Raw genomic sequence first — 14,150 nt, forward strand, 5'->3', positions numbered from 1 at the left:
ACCTCTCGCATCCACCCTTTTTAATTTTAAAATAAAAGAGAATTAAGCAGCGGGAAAACAGGCCAGATGCAGAGAGTCTCTCACAACGCCGAGTTATATCCACCTTAGCTGCAGCAATGAAAAGGGAATAAAAAGGACCCTGTGTGCCGAGCAGAGGTACRGCAAACGTCTGTAGCCAAAGGTGATGCAGATGGTGCAATTACCAGCGGCAATTAGCCGTGCCCTCGCCACGCAGGCAGCGCGCCGCGAGCGAGCGCTTCGACGAGGCCCAGCGCTGCCGTTACCAGGCCGCGCTCAGAAGCGGCAAACGTAAGAGCAGGCCAGCGTTTCCGCGGGCAAAATCCTCCTTCCCCGACGACCGGCTGGGGCAGAAATACTCCCGCAGCTTCCAGCTTTTCTCCTGCTTTCTTGCAGGACGATCCCTTGRCAGCCAGTGAAGTCTGCCGTGCTTTCTGATGCTGCCATCCGTACCGAGGGTGCTGCCGGCCGTGTCSTTACTTATCAGCGCGAACGCCAGATTTCATCAATCTGACTCCTTAACGCTTGTATCACGCCGGACAAAATTCCCAGTGCTTTTTATTAAGGCTGTTGGCACCGGCGTTAGCCTCACCGGCGGAAGGGCCTGGAGGACGGTGGGGTGGTTCCTGTCAGCGCTCAACGGCCACCGACGCTTCGAGGAGGCCTGATGCAACCCCAGCRGTGGCGCGACGTATTTCTGCGGCGTTTGCGATGCCCCGTGCGGAGCAACTCTTTGAAACARGCTGATAAGCGGAAGGTTTGCTCATACACATGGGAAACTGCAAAGGCGACTGCTCGGAGCCCCTCCAGAAAAATAAATAAAATAACGCTACAGCGACAAGAGAAAGCAGGACSGCTTCTTTTAATTTTATCTAACACTTAAGAGATGACTGAGAGTGCTAATGAAAGGGAGGGAGCCGAGAGCGTAATTACAGCCTCGATAGCGCATATTGCACATCCCGTAACGTCTGCGAGGTTGACGCCGGCAACGGGAGATCACACGAATGGAAGTGGCTAAGGGCACTCGCGCATTGGCCTGTCCGATAAGGCTGATAACTGCAACCAGTAGCTTAGGAGAATCGATTTCCACCGTCGGAGATCTCGCCGGATGCTCTCATCTTTTCTTCTGTTTATATGAAAGCGAAGCTTTAAAGATGTTTTATCATCTAATGGCGAATGTGACATACAGTTACAAACAGAATCCTTTTTTTTTTTTAATCTCGGAATGAAAAATTTAAGCAGGGCAGTGCTTTCGCTTTAATTATGTATATTGAACAAATTTGAAGAGATGAGAAGAAACTTGTTTTTCAGCCCACTGAGCCCAAGTGCTTGCCTGTAATCTAAAATGGATATCTAATTATTGTTTAACATTATTTATTTAGGAGGAGTTACGACCTCTAATTTGCCTTTAAATGATTAATTTAGTGTTTAAATAAAGCTCCTTTTATTTAATAATGTTTTCTTTAACCAATCTTCACTAGTGTCAATAAACTCTTTGTTTAACCTTCTTAAAGGAAACATTTTCTCAGCTCTGAGACAATTATGAATTACCAAACCCGTATAGAAAAATGAGCTAAGTAATTATCTAATATTCTTGCAGTGTGCTTAAGAAGAGAATRTTCCAAACCAGTAACATAAAGTAGGCATGAGGAAACAAAATTTTCTAAATACCGAGCATTTCAAGCAGTCTGCATCTTTCTGAGGTGACAACACAGTACAGAAATACCACAAAACATTAATAGCCAGGCTGGATAAACTCACCCACTTCTATTAGCRTTCCTAAGTGGTGCTTGGTTTAGGTCCCAGGCACAAACCGAGCAGCACAAATAYACCACCTCCCTACACAGRCAGGCGATTAGAGGAAACGCAGATRGCCTAGTCCTGCCAYGGGACACAGCACCCTCTCCGGAGGCCGGGGCGACATCACCGTGCTGGTGTGCCCCCACCAAGACGGGATGAGGTTGGATGCTTTGGGGAGGCTGAATGTGGCTTCTAAATATTAAACCTTGAGCACCATTTCTACATAGTGGATGTGGGGTATGTGATAGTGTATATGCTTTCTTGGTTGCATTTAGATCCTCTATACTTCACCCTAGAGCAAAATGTGTCCCTGGTGCTGAGAAGACTACGGAAAACAATAGAAAGGACAAAAAAAAAAGGCAAAGTGGTGTCAAGGGGCCAGGAGGCAAATCATGGAGAAGAAAGAAAAAGAGCTTCCAGCAGGACCCAGATTAGAAAAAATAAAGTCAAGTAGGAGAAAATAGTGAGGATAAGAAGAGAGACTTCAGAGTGTGCAGAGGCTGGGAGAAGGCAAAACAGATCATGGGGTGAGGATGTACTTCACAATGTGGTTTCAAAGCACGTAGGGAGCCTTGGAGCAAAATGAAAGAAAAGCAGGGAACCAACACTCGATGGAGAGAAGGGAAATTTTGCTTGGAGCAACTGGAGTGGGARAGCAATGGGGGCTGTGCTGGCGGGATACTCCTGAGGAGGAAGAGGAGGTGATGGTGGCATGCTGCACTGCTGAATTGCCATAAACAGATCTGCAAAGGGCCTTGTCTCAGGCTGGACAGAATAGTCTCAGGGAAGGCCACAGGATAGGGTGAAGCCAAATAAAAAACTCTCTGCACCAGATAACTCCTTCTGCTGTTAAAAAAGCAGAAAACCTGAGCTATTTACATTGCCCTTTGTGCAGTGCAGCTTCAGGTGGAGGTTATTTCTAGCCTGACTSTGGACAGGAAGAGTTCCCAACCTTGAACTAATTTTATTATTGCAGAGATCTCCAAAAWGTTACCGTGAACACCAAGAAATATCCCCAGAAGTTAATGCAAGGCAAAGTTTATTGTTGTGGTGGGAGCAAACCCTGAAACTGTTCAGGAGTTATGGAAGAGCACTGAAATAGAAATGCCTGTCTCCTCAAGGAACAGCTTGGAGAAATGTCCCTGGTGGCAAGAAGRAGGATGGATAAAAGAATCACAAACTGGGAAGGAGAAAAAGATTGCATAATGCTCTATACAGAGATAACAAATGTTAAGAGAAGGTGCAAGTCCCGACCAGGCAGGAGGAGCAGAGCCACAGGAGATACTGTATAGCAACTGTATGGACTTCCTTTAGCCACATTGGATCTTTCTAGAGCTCAAGGGCTGTGAAAATTTCTAGCTCAGGAAATTGCTGCCTCTATTCTAGACAGAGTTGAAAGCATCCTCCCATTCAAAACATCTACTCTTCCTACAGCAGAAGCAGCAGCGGAGTTTTCCTATGGAACTTCTCCTTTCAGGTCCAGGGACTCTCAGCTCTTCTAGGCCACCTGCACCATGAACAGGGAGATAGATGGTCTGTGAAGGTCACAGGATGAAAAGCAGGAGGAAATGCCCAATTTGAATGAAGAGGGGTGAGGTAAAGCATGAAGGACAAGATGCAAGCCAGAACATTGCAGATGTAAGTGGAAAACAGGAAGAAGGAAAATGGATGTGTAATAAGCATTGATAGGAGCACTTGGGTTATTTAAGGATAGTCAGCATCTGAACATTGGTGGAAGACTTAGTAGGCAGCAAGAAGCTGCAGAGCTTTTGGAAGTACTTGAATTCTCCACTGCACTTGAACCTTCCTCCCCTGAATGCCTTTGGCCTCTAAGTGGCTGGCAAAACAGTCCTCCTTCAGCACTGCTGAGGACAGAAGCTGTCAGTGAGTGTGATGTGTTTGTGTACTGTTATTGGAGCTGCCCGTGAAGCTACTTAGAAAGCAGGGTTACTGCAAGTGGAATAGTTGGGCCCCAGGTCCTTTTGCAACCAATGGTCCCAGAAAAATCAGTGAGTCAGTCCCACGAGTCTCCTTTTCACCGGAAGTCAATTGGGGACACCCTGGTGCTTTGCAGAAAGGCATAAAATACATTTTAGGATTCTCCTCCTTTTTGAGCACTTCAGTCTATGCTTGTCCTTTCTCTGCCTTTGAGGTGAGTGGGAGCCCAAGGGAAGCCTGGTGGGCCTGAGCTTCCCACCTGCAGAAGCTGCAGAGCAAGGGTTTGAGAACTGCCGTTCCCCATCAGCTGAGAATTCTCAGCAGGTCCCTCCTGCTGCTGTCAGTTTCTCCCTTCCTATGATAAAAATTCCCCTTTGGTTTCTTTCYTTTTCAACACTGGGGAAGATATTTTTACTCTTTTTTTTGTTATTGTTGAAGTTTGGAGAGGACAGTGTCAAACTTTTTCACAACCGTATGGGTTAAGACCTCATTCAAGGTATAGATGTCTAAGACAAGTGCAATCTCAGATCACTGATCCTTAGTAATTTCAATCCAGACTTATACTGATGCACTGGGATGGTCAGTTGGCCAGAAATCTGGTTGGAGGAATACCCATGTTCAGCTTAGTCCATCTCGCCCATCTTGCCCTGACACTTCCAGTATCCCATTCCCTGAAAACTCATKCTGAGAGTATTTGAGGCCACACAACGATAGGGTCTGGACGATGCCATTGACACAACCAGGAGTTTCTTTTAAAACTCACCCACAACCTGATCTCTGTGTAAGTAATAATATTGGAGCCCACAAAATGAACAACAAGGACCTGGGGAACTGCCAAACTCCCTTCCAAAGCCAACAGCGTCGGGATGAGCTGCTGCCATAAAATCCCCTTGATATCAGGCCAGCACATCTGGAGAGAAGATTTGAATCCTGTCTTCAGCTTTGCATCTGGTTCTCCACATGGACTTCTCTTTCCAGTGAGAAGTGCCCACCAGCCCAGATGTTCAAAGAGGGACAAGACTCCCACAGCCCCTGCGTGAAAGGTGAGTGAAAGGAAAATAAGCACYTATGTGTCATAAAACCTCCTGACTCAACCCATCTTGAACTGTTGCTCCCTGACGTGTGAAAGGAAGCAAAGCATAATCTCAGGTGGGTTATAAGTAGATAGGCAGATGTGGCTGCCCTCAAGCAATTTGAGAACACACCATTTCCTTCTGGACAGAACATGGTAAAAATGGACCTTCRCTAAAATAGCTTCATAAAATAGAAACCTTCAAGCTGCCAGCTCCGTGAATGGCCAATTGCTCATTAAGTATCAAGAAGGGCCTGGTTAAAATGTCCTGAACCACCTTTGATGCTGCGCTRTAGCATCCAAAGCTGATCCATAAGACTCACTTGTCTCCTGGAGTTCACCTAATGCTAGAAGGCAATATGGCTTGCCCCAGTGAACAAGAGAGGAATTTTCCCAAGAAACACCCTAAACATCTGCCATGATATACCAGAGGCAAGTCCTATCCCTCAGCTTGTGTGCAGTCCTCAGAGGAGGAYGGGACATTTCCTGTCTTTTTTTTTTAATTGAAAACCATGTTGTTGTGACATTWTTTGAGGGAGCTGCTACACTGAGTGGCCCCTGCTTGGCACAAACATGAGACACCAATGGTGTGTTCCCATACAGTCTGGATCACAGACCATTTCCTAATCCATCTCCACATCATTCCTGTAATTCGTATTTGAACTAACTCATCTCTCCAAAAAAGACATTCAGGCATTATTTCAAGGCTAGTAGAGAAGCCACCATATTCCCTTATATGTCAGTACGAGAGAGTGACAAAGTGTGACAGRACCACTCTCCAGATGAGTCCTGTATTGTTCAGCCTGGATGACTGGTTTCCACCACAGCTAGGAGATGAAGTCGTGCTGACAGAGCCTCACAGTGACGGCACAGCACAAAGCACCAGAAGCTACATAACCTCAACGGCCAGCCCCAGATCAGCATTTTTGGATCTACAGCAGCTTTGCTTATATTGCTAACAGCGATATAGACCTAGTCTTCATCTTATTCCTTCATCCATGGGCAATGTTTGAATGAACATATCTGTATTTCACCCCCTTGCCACATTCAATCTCTGTTCTGGGAAGGACTCTCCATGGATGAAACTTCTTCAGATATGTAAAATAAGACCAGATATGGGACTCTTTGTATTRCCTTAACCTCTGAAGTGTTATCCTTTTCTAGTATACCCTGGACTCTTTTAATRCTTGTACCATTGGCTTTTTTGATTCATAAATAGGTGAGAATAAAGCTATAAATTCCTTGTATCCACCATTTATTTACACAGGACCTAAATTAACTGTTAATTTACAAATTGAATGAGAGTATAAACTGATGTTCAGCAAAGAACTTATTTTGCTTTTTCATTTCTGCTGGTTTTTAATCAGCCTTGCAAAATTCCCCTTGCCTGCAAGGGTGGGAATGAGTAACATTGTTTAATGAATGAATAAAATACCAGGTAGGTAGTGTTTTGTTTGTCCGTGTCTTCATTATCTTCTTCCCCATCCTACTGACTTAGTGAGCAGACTGTGTGCCTGGGCTGGTATGTTTTTCCATACTGGTTATTCACTGTTTGTTTTGTACTAGCAGCTGCTACCTAGAAACTATGGCCATGGGCTAAGATTGCTGTTTGACATTGTACGAATACCAAACAAAAAATACAGTCCCTCCAGAATGAGTTCATAGTTATGCCAGATTTTGTTTTCCCCTGAACATGCTTCCCACTGCTAGATTCTTAATACAAAATTCAAAACTGAAGTAGAGAATAGTTCAGTTGATAAACCATCATTTTTCTYTTTTTCTCTGTCATTCTATATAATTACTTAAAATAACAACCTTATAGATTTGGCTATGGAGCTACAAAAAAAATAGATTATGCTAGTCAAATTTTATGGTGAAGTGTAGTGTTTGTAGTTGTCCTGAGGGGAGGGGAAAGCCAATTCCAGCAACAGGAGAGGAAAAGTTTCCCCAGTTGATAAAATATTTCAGAATRGAAGGCTTTTCCTTAAAGAATCCTTAAGAATTGTAACTACTCTCACTGGAAGAGGTGTGCAAGAATCCTCTGTTTCAAGCCCCAATTTACTCTCCCCTTTTCCAGTGAAGGCAGCTAATCTCAGATTATTTACCAGCATCTCATTTCCAGCTCACAAAAAAACCCTTGAAGCCAGAAAAAAAAATACTATCTGTGATCCTGTTTTTGTTTTGCTCTGGTGTTTATTTTCATCTTAACATTAATTGCCCCATAATGTCTGATGGGTTTTATCAATTAGCTTTTGCTGTGGGAAAATATTTTAGCGCCTAATACAGCATAATGATTTTTTTTCCCTATTTGCCAAGGGGGTTATTAATAAATGTCCCCACTGGGGTTAGAACTCTGGTGCTCTGGTGTTTGCTTTAGGGGAAATGAGGGATTGGAGGAAAATCCTAACCAAACTGAGCTATAATTAGAGAGAAAGCAGCTGCAATTAGAGCTATATGTTAGACTACACCCACCGTACTCGGGGAAGGACCTGCCCTTGACTTTGGGAGCCGCGGGAGCGGGCCCTGTTTGCCACCGCAAGGAGATGAAGGCTGCTGGTTTTCCTTCACTGAGGTTTCGTCCTGGTTGCTCCCTCACTGTTTGCTCAGCGTGAACTGCTGCCACCGGCACTGCCCAGCTCTCTGATTAGCTGCCAGCGGACACGTCCCTTCAATGACACATATCTGTGCGCCGTCCCCTCTATTTCTGGTAGCGTTGTCTTCTGCGGCCAGAGATACTCTAAGTTTTGGATGGGGAAGCCTGGGAGATCTTATTCTCCTCCCTGCTGCCACAACAAGCTTTGTTCAAGGAGAAGAAAACTGATGCCATCCCTTTGGCTCTTCTCTAGGTTACAGATCTAAACTCACCATCGCTGGGAAACGGAACACCTGTCCTAGCAAACTTGGATCACGTCCTAAGACATGGGCTTCTGGAAAGCAAACCTGGAAGATGTTGTGCAGCCTGACAGGAGTTCAGGCTAAATTAAACTGCTGATGCCTTGATTTTATCTGAACAAAACTTTTAACAATACGAACTTGCATACCGTAAAGACACACATGGAATAAAAAATATAACAGCTGTGCAATACTGCTTAATATGACTTTTACTTAATTTGTCTTATTGCAGAAATCTGTAATTCTCATGTCTCATGTTCTGAACTCTAGCTACTGATACAAGCTTTGGTCTTTCCCTGTTCTCTTCTATTAAAAAACAGAGCAATTACTATTAAAGCAATGTTGTGTTTAAGGATTTACAGCCTTACTTACTTTTACAGCAGAGCTTCGAAGTAACAGACGTTACTCTTGCAAGGCCTGACTGTGTCTTTGCAAGCCTCTGTGGGGCTTTTTGTCTTGGAGTCCTATATAGGCATGCTGTAAAGCCCTGTGAAGGAACCAAGTTATTGTGGGCATAAGCTGGCTGCTTGTGTTTGATCAAAGCCTCCCATTCCACCACACCTGCAGAGAGCAGATAGCAAGCAGCACCAAAAGGAAAGGGACTGCAATTCTGCTCACCCTCCCCAGGACCACTCCAGCTAAGGACAGGCACTGGTCGTGCTCCCTTCTTCTACCACCTACATATGATACAAGATGCAAGTTCTTTGCTGCAGATACGTGAGCACCAGAGAAGTCACCTAAGTGAGAGCAGTGGAAAGGCTCTGAATGCTAAGCCCATTGCTTCGGTAGATAACCACTTCAGTCCTGGAGGAAATGGCCCACAATCTGTAGAAGAAACACAGCTCAGGCTGTGGCTCAAAGTCAGGAAACTAAATGCTTGCTTTCTTCTCTGATGGTTCTTCTCAGTGGGATGAAAGTAGGGCTTTTCACTCAGTTCCTCAGCTCCCTCTCTGTAATAGAGACTTCTCCAGCTCCCTTCATCTCTCTGCTTTGACCAGAAGAAGAGGGCTGTTGGACCTTAAGGCTACATTTTCCACTGTGAATGGACAGAGATGAAAAGTAACCAAATGAAGAATCTAATTATTCTTTGTGTTGCAAAACTACCTGAGGACCCTGGATGATGGTCCCTGCTCGTATTGCAAGAGACAATCCTGCCTTGCTAAACTCCCACTCTAAATAGGTAGCCCATGAAGAGTAGGTGGGTGAAGAGGGTATTCTCTGCCACCGTTTTTCAGGTGAGCACTGCTGTCCCAGAGAAGACACATGCTGCTCATACTCCCCAAGTCTTTCTAGTGAAAGCTTCCAGAAACTGCACAGAAGAGTTATGAACTGAACCTGCAGCATAGTTTAGTGTCTTTTGCCATAAAACAAGCCTTTCTGTCCTGAAAAAAAAACAAAACAACATTTTCACCAACTTCAGGAGGACCCAGGTGCTGCAGGTAGCTACTCTGATTCCTGGGCGGGCATTCCTCAAGACTAAGTATTTGTTCAAAATCAGATCTTTTCTGAATCTCAGAAAAAAGTGTGGATTGTAGCGACAGCCGACCATTTGGCTTTCTTTTATTTCCTCCTCCTTATCCTGTGTCTGTGTGTGTGTATGAAATTCTTTTTCCATGCATGGCTCTGACCACACATAACACTGTCTGCACACTCTATATGTATGTTACAAATCCTTAACATCCAACTCCTCTTGTATTTTATTTTAAATGTTGTTTTAAAGAAATATACATTATATTGGGAAAATAATAGGTATGTGTGTATATGCACACACAGATACACCTATGATGTTTATTGGTATGCCTACAATAATTAGTTTGTCTAACAAACTCGTGAGATCCTCATTAGCTAAACAGAGCTCAGTGCTGCAGCCCTTTCCACTCTGTGCTTAAGGGTGTAAAATTAACACCAGGCTTTTAAAGCTACTTTTATTACCTTCGCAACAGAAATGGGCCAACCTGATGCAGAAGCTTTGACACAGACGTTAATTTTAACTTGCAGCTGTGGCAATTAGAAAGTGTGCTTAATAGAGTGTCATGTTAATTGTTGCAGAGTTAACCAATTTCTCCATTTAATTGTCAATTGATTAACCTATTGAAATGGTAAGTGACTCAGTTTCCTTCCAGAACAAACAGCAGCCACATATTGCAGCTTCATCCAGCTGGAGGGGGTACTCTGTGATTTGCTCAGTCTCAATGTGCTGGTATTTTTCTACACCTCCCCGAGCTTTTAATTAGATGAGCCAATTTTACATGTATTTGTCTGCTGGAAAGGTTATCTGTGCTGTAGCTGACCTGCAGAGACAAGGTTGAGCCTAGCAGTCTTAATAGAAAAGGTTTTCAGCTATGACTGCTGTACTTGATTGCATTGTAATGGTAATTAACTGGAGACTTTGCCTCCTTCAATGTTTTTTTGTAGCTTTAACTATGCAATGAAATGTTTCCTCTGTCATATATATGCACTTATTAAGCTCTCATTGGATTCTAATATGCATGCAAATAGTCAAGAGTTTCTTAAGGCTAATACTACACCATGTAGATTGTAGTGCCATTAAGTCGCTACAAAGATGTAGCCAGCAGCAAACCTATATATATTTTTTTTTTTTTTTGGTGAGGGTTTGGTTTTTGTTTTTGTGCTTTTATAAACCTAGAGGAGGAAGAATTCTCTATCCATCCTCTTACTCCTTTTCATCTGAAGGACACTAAACATACGAACACTTTTTAACTTTTTTGTTGTTGTTGTTTTTTGGAGTCCAAAAACGCGCGCCTGCTTTAAATGAAGATACAGATGCTCTTAATTCACGTTTTTCAAGTCGGTTTGTAATCCCTTCCCCGTTTCTGCTCCTTCCTCCGAGCGGCCTGTTTGAAAGCCCTCGGTATCTCCTGCGCGCTCCTTTACAGTACGGCGCTGCCGTTTAATTACGAGACAACCCGCCACAACTGAGCAAGCATTTTCATCGCTGATCATGTTGGTAGCCGGCAACTGAGACAAAATGATTACAAACCTATGTTGCGCTCAATAGTCCTTTAGAGGATTTCTCCCTTAATAGCGCTGCCTCATTCATGTTGGGTGCCGGACATTTGTTCCTTAAAAAAGGCRTAGATTAGAAGAGTTTCAGGGTAGGTTAATAACTCAACTGAAAATGGCTGCTCGCATTGTCCTGGCCTGTTCCTGCAGTTGCCTGGTGCTTTCTTCAGTTCTTCCACACTGCAGCTTTGGCCCAGTTGGTAAACAGCTTAAGTCCAGACATCTTTTCATTCTCCGCGCGGCGGATTGAAATAAAAATGCATATAAGTGGCGACTGACTGGCGCTGGCCTGACAATAGCCTGTAACATTATGCAAGGGTATTTACATAGGAATAAGGCCGTCGTAAAGAAGACAGGGGCAATTAATGACTAGGGCCACACATATAAGGAAAGTTTGTCCAATCCTTTCTTCAATAAAGATCTTTTGTAAAGTGCTATGGAAACTCATGGAGGCCCCAAACAGATTAGGAGAGGGACTTTTGTGGTGGTGTTCTTTTTTTTTTTTTAACTTTAAGTTAAAAGGGCCAAATTTTGTAAAAGTAAAATGTAATTCTTCCATGGTTTAGAGTTCTTCTATTGGGATTTTTTCTTCTCCTTTTTTTTCCAAGGGAATCAGTTTTGTGCAGCTATTTTCGTAGGAGAAAGTGTGGAATAAAGAAATAAAACGGAGCGGTGTGCCTCAGCTGRGGAGGGTGGTGGAGGCGGGAGGAGGCCCGTCGCAACGCCTGACTCCTGTGTTTGGACTTTAAGCTAATTTGTAAGCATTTAGGGCCTGATTCCGACCTCTCTTACGCCAGCACAACCCCTCTTGAGCGTGTGAGCCTCTGCCTCAGTACGAGGGGCAGAGGCTCAGCCCCAGGCTCCCGCCAGCGTGGCCACGTGYGGATGCGGTGCGCCGGCAGTGGGGGTTTGCACGAAGGTGGACGTGGGCTCGTTTTGCCGGTGCAGACGAGCCGACGTTCCCCAAGGACCACAAAATGGCAGCGTCTGAATAGTCACATCTGACCACTCCAAATAGATGGATATGAAACAGCAAGGAGAGGAGGAGGGCAGGGTATTTCCCGAGTTTAGTGATGGGCAGGGCTTTTGGGTACTGCTACGGAGGAGCCAAGAGGGCTGAGCTTTCTCCCTCCTTTGGCCTGCTGAGATACGGGAGGAGATGCAACTCTCCAACATGCCACTGCTGCTTTTGGCCTGCCGCACCATAGGACACTGCTGAGAGATACTGGAGCTCGCAGAGACTTTGGATGCTGCATTTGCACAAATCCGTGTAGCGCAGAGGTACCAATTGGGTCTAAAACCGTCACGGCCACGATAGCGGGGCTGTGGCCAAGCCAACGTGCCCGTTGGCTCCACTCTGTCTTTACCCTCTTGCTGCCGCAATGCTGAAGCCTCTTCAGCCCCAGCAGAGACCTATCCTTCTGCTTTTGGGGAAATGCCACGCTTGGGAAGCCGCACTGAGCAGGGCCCCATCCTTCTCCTCCATGCTTGAGCCCCCAGATTTTTCCTCATTTTGACAAATGCTGTGTATCTTTGCTATGCCTGTGGTAGAGTTACTCCCATGAGTATCTGCTGTCTGGATGAAGAGAAATTTTGTCTCTTGGTTTTGTGTTACACTTGGTGATGTAAATAGAAGATAATTGGTGAAAGGACTCCTAAGAACCGTTTGGTCAACCCCATACAGTCCTATATCTCCTCGTCTATCCCCAGATATTCAAGCAGTTGTCCTTTAAGTCTCACCTACCCCCATAAAAGTGTTGAAGACATCTTTGCTTGGGCTATCAAGGCATATCTGTAGCTGGCAGTTTGAATGTGACCACACTGGTCAAGTGATCTAAATTTTAGGTCTATCTGTTGGTATTCAGAGACTTCACCGTTATTTTAATGGACTGTGGAGGACTCCGTGTTTCTGGTTGATGCTGTAACTTTTTTGATGCTCTGTCTAGAAAGCTGTAGATCTCTACCTTGAAAGCATAGCTAGCTTCCTATTGCTATGTCAATCCTATATAGTCAAGAAGTCAATCTTTGGCTGGCATAAATGAGGAAAGACCCCCTGATTTCTAAAGCTCTGCCAAATTTTACATTATTTCATGATCTATACCCTAAATGTTTTTCCTCTTAGATAGAGATTTTTATAGCAGAACGTAACTGAAGGGAGAGAGAAATGCATTTCCTGGGTAACCTTGTCATGCTAATTTATTTCTTCAAAATAATTTTAAAAATCAACTCTCCTATGGAGATTAATTCCTAAAATGCCCGCTGTACATTGATGAGCGGAAAATACATGTTAATAATAAAAAATGCATGGTTCCTACGAGAGAATTGGGCATGGAGCAGAGAATGTGATTCTGCTTCAGCCCTCGAAAGCTGCAGAAATCAATGCTTCATTCAAGGCTATTGATCAGTACTAAATTAATTAGACTTCAAGGCTTATGGCAGTTGATAAGACAACTTGTTAATTTAGTCAATGATAGTGTTTTCCCTAAAGGAGCAAATACCCTCTTTCTCAGAAAAGACATTTCTCGCACTTGCTACCCGACATTTTTCCTCGTGTTTTAAAAAAAAAAAAAAAACACACTTTACATTTAAATTAAGATAAGACATAGACGGGGCGATACTTCTRTTTCCCGCTCTTTGCGTTCTTCTGCTCTAACGCCGAAGCGGGGTGCCGATAACACCTGGTGCGATTTAACGGGACGGCAGGGTAACGCGGAGCTCCTCCGAGCCCCGGCCCGCTGGCGGCRGCGCTCGTTCGGGAGCGCGGGATGGGGAGGGCAAAGCCGCTCGCCGAACGCGCTTTGGCCCGCGGCTTTCRCCTCGCCCGCGAGAAGGATGCTCGTAGGCGCCGCCGGAGGGCACGGGCGCGTGAGCGACGCGAAGCAGTCCCAGGATAACGCCGGCCGCGGGGCAGAGCTTCCTGCCGGCTGGGAAGGACAAAAGGACAAAGCCGAAGGAGGGCCGGGGTCCCACCACCAGCTCGCGGAGGCACCGGTCTGCTACCAGCAGCACTCCAACCCTCGGGGAATGCTAATAAGCCGCTGAAGGGCTCCGCTTTCCTGCCATAATTCTATAGCGCCGTCGAGGACCCCATAGTGTTCGCTAAATAAAGACAACTAATTGAGAATTTTTTGCACATTTTGCTCAGCGGACTTGTTGTTCAGGCGGTCCGTCGGGGAGAATGTCCCCCTACTGACAACAGGGGCCGATTGTTTCGGCAGCCTCCGGCTCCGCGCTCTTTCCCGGGTCCGGGGCTCACTTGCAAAGTATGACAAAAATGTTTAATTTGGGAATTTTCTTTTTTTTTTTTTTTTTTCCCTTTTTAATTATGTGGCTGGGAATTATTTTGGCTCCGCAGAGAATAGGCCGGCCAGTGTTCTTGTAAAAAAAATTGCTGGCAGAGTTTCTC

The sequence above is a fragment of the Rhea americana genome, unplaced genomic scaffold (assembly GCF_003343005.1).
Source record: "Rhea americana isolate MKP2758 unplaced genomic scaffold, rheAme1 scaffold_42, whole genome shotgun sequence".
In the NCBI taxonomy this organism is placed as follows: domain Eukaryota; kingdom Metazoa; phylum Chordata; class Aves; order Rheiformes; family Rheidae; genus Rhea; species Rhea americana.